This window comes from Trachemys scripta, chromosome 2, assembly GCF_013100865.1.
Source record: "Trachemys scripta elegans isolate TJP31775 chromosome 2, CAS_Tse_1.0, whole genome shotgun sequence".
In the NCBI taxonomy this organism is placed as follows: domain Eukaryota; kingdom Metazoa; phylum Chordata; order Testudines; family Emydidae; genus Trachemys; species Trachemys scripta.
The window spans coordinates 147,210,764-147,219,365 of NC_048299.1; positions in this window are offsets into that span (position 1 = coordinate 147,210,764).

Genomic DNA, 8,602 nt, shown 5'->3' on the forward strand with positions numbered 1-8,602 from the left:
AGCCTGTGTTCAAAAAGGGCCCTGCATGCTTAACAAATAAAAACATCCCTTAAAAATACAGCAGAATCAACATGCGTGTAATAGCCACCAGAGCAGGTGCAGACAGAAAGAAGGATTGCATTGCATTAATACTAAATTAGAACAATGTCCAGGATGGCTTCAGTTTTTTTAAATCAAATCTTCAGCTAAGATAGGTGGCCTACCATAAAATATTCTGAGACTATACAGGAGATACTCTCTTTAAATAGAAGAAAAAGCTTTAGGATCACTTATGTTCACAAAATGGGATAATTCCCTGGCTTTATCACCAAGTAACTTTGATGTAAAATTAGAACAAATTTGCATTTTAATGCATAATTCGCTGTATTTTTCCTTTGGGGTAATCCTCTACTTGAAAGCAAGTTTCTTTGTAACATGCAATGCAAGATTGTAATAGTTTTCCCCTAAAAATGGGCAGAATTGTTATGGAAAAGGTCATGCCCTCTTTTGATCAGAGGTGTTTGGAAGCTTGTGTCTGGAGGGCCCTGCTTTTTTCAACTACCCAGCCTATCGCTGTAAAATGCCCATGACTCTCTTCTATTCAGTCGCTCCTGAAATTGTTGTCCTTGAAGGTGGTAGCTTGCTGTGCTGTAGGCCTCTTATGTGACCTTGGACAAGTCACTTAGTCTCTCTGTGGCTCGGTTCCCCATCTGTGAGGACATGTCTACATTTTGAACTGGCAGTGCAATTCTGAGTTTAAAGAGACATATTTGAACTAGCGCTCATTCAGCGGGAGGGGCAAGCCACCCTGAGTCCATACCTAAGGTCTCTGACCGGCACGTACTTCGGGCGGCTAACCTCTCCCTGTGCTAATGCAGCCTTCGCTATGTTCTTTTTTCAGCTTGCTGAGAGTGAGCATGAGTATGTCTTCTCAAGCTGGCAGTCACACCAACAGTTCAAAATGTAGACATGCCCTGAAATAGGGATAACAGAACCTCCCTGCCTCACGGGAGTGTTGTGAGGATAAATACCTAGAAGACTGAAGTGCTCAGATACTAGAATAATGGGGGACCAGATAAGTACTCCACATAGAGGAAGTTAATGGGCACTCAGACTTGGAGCCAGTATGGTCCAGGAAATAAAAGATCTGTAGTGAAATCTTACCCTCATTGACCTCTGTTGGGAAAAATCCCATTGACTTCAATGGGGCAAGGATTTCACCCATTCTCTCTGTTTCTGGGCTGATTATTGCCCTGATGTGTGACCTTGAGAAAGTCACTTCACTTCTCTGAGCCTTCGCTTTCCTGTATGTAAAATGAGGATATTGATCCCTTCCTAAATTGCTTTGAGATGCTCAGGTGAAAAGTGCTACATGACAGCTAAGCATTATTATTTCCATGCTGTATATTAATGTGGCTTTACTAAGAATTAGCCTCTGCTTTATCAGGATTGCATTTCTTGTTGAACTCAGACATGAGTTAGACCTTAGTTTAACTGTGCCCAAGTTTTCCACTTAAAAGAACATCTCAGTTCCATTTATAAAGGTGGCCGAAGCAGCAGTGTAGGCAGATAGCCTCAGCTCCCACTGACTCCAGTGAAGGTGGAGTGTACTCAGAACCGTGCAGGAGGCATTCAGCACCATGTAAGCTTAGGCTTCTATTCCTTACACTCAGGTCTCCCTGAAGACAGCATTTTAGATCCGGAAATGTGTCACTCTGTTTAGTGGACTGTGAAATAAACTTCCTTGTGCCGTTCAAATCTAGAATAAACAATGCACTGGAAAATATGCTGGAGGGAACAATGCTGTATTCATTCTGTTTACATTTAGAGAGCTGGAATCTTCAGGAGCACCAAGAATTTTTAGCAAGGTTCAGAGAGGGTTTGGATATTTGTATGGACAACAATAAGAGCTAAAATAAACACTACAAAAATGGTTTGGGGTGAATATAAAAGCACAGGCATCAGAGTTTAAGCCAGTCTGCAACTATTAGGGATGAGTAGGAGACTCTACTGGGGGCAAATTATCTGCCTATGATGGGGTTTCTTGGATCTTCCTCTGAAGCATCTGCTGCTGGTCTCTTGGACTAGAGGAAGAGACAGAATACTAGACTAGGTGGACCATGAGTCTGAGCCAATCTGGCAATGTCTGTGTTCCTAAAATCTTGTGCAAACAGAGGATCAAGTTATAAACTTCTATTTAGTTCTGTTATCAGGAAGTTCAAGAGAAGAAAACACCTATGGGCATAAGATGGAAAGAAGGGTAGGGGGGATCATTTTTCTTCTTTTCAGCCTGAATATTGAAATGTGAAAATCTTTGTATCTGGACAAAGAATACATACCATCTTCTTCTAACGAAAAGAGAGAAAAATGAGAAACATCACCCAGTAAGAATTACGGAGGTGTACAATAATTGCCTGGCATTTCTATACACTCTAAAGGCAGTTTGAAGCTTTGAAGTGAGCATATTGTCCAATTTATCATCTTCCATGCAGCGTTTTTACTTTTAGCAAGGGACATGCATCATAATGTTCAGTCCGTTTTATAAATGGATTCTCAACATGGACAGATGGTGTTTAAGATGCCTGATGAGAGAAGACTGACTTTGTTTGGAATGAGGCAATGTCAGAAAAGAAGACAGCTTCTTGGGTTGTTGTCTCATTCTCTGTGACCGGTCAATGTTTGAAGCTCTAAACAGTCAGCTGCTATGCAGAGGGGGCCCATCATTAGAACCTATATGAATAGAATTTTTGTGGATATGAGGTCAATGTCTGCCACCCGCATGTGAACTGATAACCTAGATAGCCTGGCCTAGAAGTTTGAGTTCTAGCTTTACTGACTTTGGATGCTTTTGGTGTTTTGGTAAAGACCAGGCCCTACATATATAAAAGGAAGCAAATGAATACACTATTGTCCACACCACACCCACCACAACTAACTTGCATGACTAATATGCTTTGGAATTTGCCACATATTTGCAAGAACCTGAGCATTGTAAATTCCCCACGGCTTAACTGCTAGTTTTATGTTACAGTTTTGAATGAGTGTCTGTGGACTAATAGCTGTGAGTTCACAACTTATTAGTTTTTTTTTTATTACAGTATGTTCTAGTGGTCCTAACCAATGTGCTAGATGCTGTACATACACACATTAAGAGACAGTCCCAGCTCCAAGGAGCTTACAGTTTTAACAGACAAGTCAGGCAAAAGGTGGGGAAAAAATAAGTATTATTATAATCCCTGTTTTACCGGGATAGGTAATTGAAGGACAGAGAGACTAAATGACTCTCCGATGGTCACATTGGAGGACTCTATCGCAGAGCTAGGAAATGTGTTAACAAGACCATCCAGCCTCTCAAATAACCCCTCCTGCCAAAATGTATTTAATAATAATATCACCTAGCTTTTAAATAGCACTTTTCATCTGTAGGTCTGAGTACTTTACAACAGAGGGAAAACATCGTTCACTTTTTTACAGATGGGGAAACTGAGGCACAGAGGGGCAGTGTCTTGCCCAAGGTCACCCAGCAGGCCAGTGGTCAAGCTGGAATAGAACCAAGCTCTCCTGAATCCCGGCCCAGGACTCTAGCCACTAAGCTGACTCAGACTCAGCCGCTATAATGTACTACAGTCTTCTCCTTTAAACTAAGGTGGTTTCATTGATAAGCCATCTCTTCTGTTCTTCCACTGAATTACCATAACTTCCTGGCTATGAGTGATCTGCAATGGCTTTAGCTCTATCACAGTCACCTGCGTAGGACAGCTGCTGCTCCACGGTCTTTAATTGTTTATGCATTCCCTGATACGGATTTCATTATAGCGGCAGAATGCAGACAGTAAAATCTCAGAGGGATTCCTTTAGGTCCCCTACAAATCTTCACTGGAGGTCGACAGTTAAATTAACTTACGTTATACATTAGTTTGCCTCCTGGAGCACGGCACAAGCTGTGTGGTGCAGCAGCAGCAAAGTCACCAGGAAGAGGAAGTCCAAGCAGCAAGGGATTCAAAATGGGAAACAAACACTAGCTTGTCCAGGATGATAAACCAAACCAAATGTTCCCCTCCCCCCAAGCTGCATTTCTCTTTTTATTTGGCAGCAGCTTCCCAGACACCCTGCTGAAGGGTGTTACAAGCTAAGGGGGAGCCTCTGATTATCACAGTTCAATGATACCCGTTCCCCTCTTGGCTGGAGTTTTCTGCCTAGTTTGATCAGCTGCATCTTTCAGAGGATTCCTTCTTCCCATTTGTGACTTCTCCATGTCCTCTGCAGAGACTGAACCCTGGAATCTTAAAGCATGAGTCTTTACTGTTCAGGGACCCAAGTCCTTTAGCGTGGAGGTAGCAGCAGACTCTAAGGCCAGGTCTACACTACCCCCCTAATTCGAACTAAGGTACGCAACTTCAGCTACGTGAATAACGTAGCTGAAGTTCGAAGTACCTTAGTTCGAATTAGTTCGAACTTACCTTGGTCCACACGCGGCAGGCAGGCTCCCCCGTCGACTCCGCGGTACTCCTCTCGGCGAGCTGGAGTACCGCAGTCGACGGCGAGCACTTCTGGGTTCGACTTATCGCGTCCAGACTAGACGCGATAAGTCGAACCCAGAAGTTCGATTTCCAGCTGTCGAACTAGCGGGTAAGTGTAGCCAAGGCCTAAACCTCTTCATGTAGTCCAGGCACTGGGATGTAACAAAGACACAGTTTGGCCAGCATGTTACATGTTCAGTTGCCTGGGGTGAAATCTTCATCCAAATCCTGGTGATCCCCGGCTGCCAGATCAGCCCCATTTTAGAGTGACGGTGAGCCTAGCAAATAACTGTCCCAGGAGGAGGAGAGCATGGGGGTCAACAGATCTCCTGAGCTCCATGGCCGCAGCTGTAGCTCCAGGCCCAGGAACCCGTTATCATTTGACATCCTGTGAAGATTTTGCACAAGCCAGCCAAATAAAAACAAAAAGCCCTTGTGCGCTCCTTCCCCTGGCCCTGTTGTTTGCTGCACCAGTCCCATGTGGCAACTTAAAGCAGCCTGAAGATGGTAAATCCTTAGCTGGTGTAAATTGCCAAAGCTAGCTCTGATCGTTTACACTGAGGATTTGCCTAGTTTTTGAAAACTCTCTACTTTACCATTTAGAAGCATTTGAGCTCTTATCATTAGCACTTTGGTTTTTTTAAAAGCTCATCAATAAAATGTTATGTTTACCCAAGTAACTGTAATTTAAAAAATTAAGCTTTATCCTTTTTCTTTTTCAATTTTCATATACACTTTAAATACACTGATGAAATCCATAGCAACTTTTTCAATATTAACAAAAATGGATACTTAAAAAGTGCCATAGACAACTGTGGGAAATTATATTATTGCATACGGCCAATGGCTTACTATTAACGAAAGTAAATATAAATTCCAAGCTAATAGGACTGCAAGGTTTATACAGTTTCCTATTCCTATAATTGAAGTTGTTAATTTTGCAAACTTTGTTAAACATCATTCGTTTTAATCTGAGTTAAAAAGGGATCATTTCTGGGTATGTTTGTCTTTATTACCGTCCTTATCAGCTACATTTTTTCCCCCAAATGTAATTGACAATTGAGTCTCATCTTGTTGTCATTTTCTGAATTCAGATAATTTTATACCAATCAATGCCTACTGTAGCAACAGGAGTTCTTATATATGGAATGAGGGTCGGAGTCAGCTCTAATTGATGAAGGTCTTTTATACAAGTGGAAGTAGTTAATTATCATTATCATTAATTGTTCAAGATCTCTCCAGTATTATTGTTGCACTAATGGAAATAATAGTCAGTCAGTCCCATGCCATAATGTCTGGTTTTGCTTCGCTTGTTTATTATCCTATTCTGCAGTCAAATTGAAAACAAATAACAAGATCATCAGGTGGAGTAAATTACCACTGCTCCACAGATTTCAATGATTTCTAATCCTCAGCGTGTATTTGAGCAGACAGGAGAACACTGTAGAAAAGGGATTTTGTCTCTCCTCTGTTGTGTTATAGATTCATAGTTTTCAGATGTTCTTTTATTCCTTATGTATGAGCTGATATGGAATTAGATATTCATCAGCAGCAAATAAAATGGGTATGTGGAATTGAATGGGGTTTCCAGGGAGCTTCCTCTTCAAGGTGTTCAGCCTTAGGTCAGTGGTACAAAGAGCAGTTTTTTAAAATACAGAATGCAATTTAGTTGTTTAATTTTCAATCTGTGATGCTTAGATATTTCCTGGGGTCTTAGTCATTAGTAACATAAGTTAACTTTAATGATCAATAAATTATAACGTTTAAATTGTAATGGGGTCATAGAGATGGATACAAATATAGACGATTCCTGCAGCAAAGGTGCTGTATATCAGTCTGAAGGATCTAGTGCACTCACAGTAATACAGATTCTCAAACAGTAATTCCTGTGTAATACAAATTACTTTCCTTCTCTTATGGGTGAAGTACAGGACTGGGAAATAGGAGGTCTTGGACTTATTCCTGGATTTTCCATGAGATCCTCCTGTGTGATCTTTGGCTGGCCCACCAAATTATGTTACTTAGGGTAGGCATGTGTGTGCACACACATAAATGCACTATGAAAGTTCCAGGTTTCCTAAAACCTGAAAAACAATATTTGTAAGAGCTCAGTACCAATTTAGACCCCTAAATGCATATGCAGATATTTCCAAGGAGTTCAGCAAGAGAATGCTGAGTTTTCTCACTTTGCAAAAATTTTCAAGATATTGAAGTAGGGACAAAAATTTGAAATCTCAAATTTTTGCACACTGATAATTACAAAAAATTCAGATCAAGTCAACCAAAATGTTTAACTTTGATCATTTCAAAATGTTTTATTTTGATTTCCACCATTTTTTTTATTATAATTAGTTTACAATTTAAACACAGTGGTTTTGAACTGGACATTTTTTCATTTAGAAAATGTCTAAATTAAACATTTTGATAATTTCATAACTTTTTTACTCAACAATTTTTCAATTCAAGAAATTCGTTAAAACCAACCCTTTTCCGACAGAAGAAAAAAATCAGCATCTCTCTCTCTCTCTCCACCCGCATATACAAATTTTTAATCAAAAAATTCCTGACCAGCCTAGCGCTGAACTCATTTGAAAATCTGGCAATAAGTGGGAGCTGCTGGAGAGTACTTTAGAAAATCTGAACCCATGTGTGTTGAGCACTGAAAAATCTCACCCAGAACTCTTTTCAAAATCTGATCTTTAGGACCTGAGTAAAGCAGGGCCAATAACTTATTTTGTGTGTGTGTGTGTGTGTGTGTCATGGGGGAGTTAGTAGCAGTTCTGAAAAAATTGGGTTTAGGTCAAACCAAGGCTGAAAATTTTGGAATTTTTGTTGAATTGAACAAGTCCATTTTGTCTTTGTTCCAGAGAGGGAATTGGAACCAGAGTCTCGCACATGCCTGGTGAGTTCCCTAATCACTGGGGTAAGGGTGAAAAGAAGAGAGGACTGGGGTGGGAGGGAGGCGGGCAACAGTAGCAGCACCTCTGCCTCGTCTTCTAGCTAGTTTGTGAATAGCCAACATTGTTTGCGTCAAATTTGCAAATAGTTTGATCAACCAAAATTATATTTTTCATCGAAAAAACTATTTGTCTGAAAAATGTTGCCAAGTTCTAGTGCTGAACACTTGTGGATCCTACGGATTTCAGCTACTGTTTATTTATTTTACAGTAGCACCGAGAGGCTCCAATTGCTAACAGGGACAGTGTGCTTGGGGCCCTAGATCCATATGTAAAAAGGCATCAAAGAGTCCTGTGGCACCTTATAGACTAACAGATGTATTGGAGCATAAGCTTTCATGGGTGAATACCCACTTCATGCCTCATGCCCCTTCTCTACCTACGCTATATTGATGACATCTTCATCATCTGGACCCATGGGAAGGAGGCCCTGGAAGAATTCCACCATGCTTTCAACAGCTTCCACCCCACCATCAACCTCAGCCTGGACCAATCTACACGGGAGGTCCACTTCCTGGACACCACCGTACAAATAAGCGATGGCCACATTAACACCACCCTATACCGAAAACCCACCGACCGCTACGCCTACCTTCATGCCTCCAGCTTCCACCCCGGTCACACCACACGATCCATTGTCTACAGCCAAGCACTGAGGTACAATCGCATCTGCTCCAACCCCTCAGACAGAGACCAACACCTACAAGATCTTCACCAAGCATTCTCAAAACTACGATACCCACACAAGGAAATAAAGAAACAAATCAACAGAGCCAGACGTGTACCCAGAAGCCTCCTGCTACAAGACAGGCCCAGAAGAGAAACCAACAGAACTCCACTGGCCATCACCTACAGTCCTCAGCTTAAACTTCTCCAACGCATCATCAGTGATCTACAACCCATCCTGGACAATGATCCCTCACTTTCACAGACCTTGGGAGGCAGGCCAGTCCTCGCCCACAGACAACCTGCCAACCTTAAGCATATTCTCACCAGCAACCACGCACCGCACCATAACAACTCTAACTCAGGAACCAACCCATGCAACAAACCTCGATGCCAACTCTGCCCACATATCTACACCAGCAGCACCATCACTGGACCTAACCAGATCAGCTACAACATCACCGGCTCATTCACCTGCAC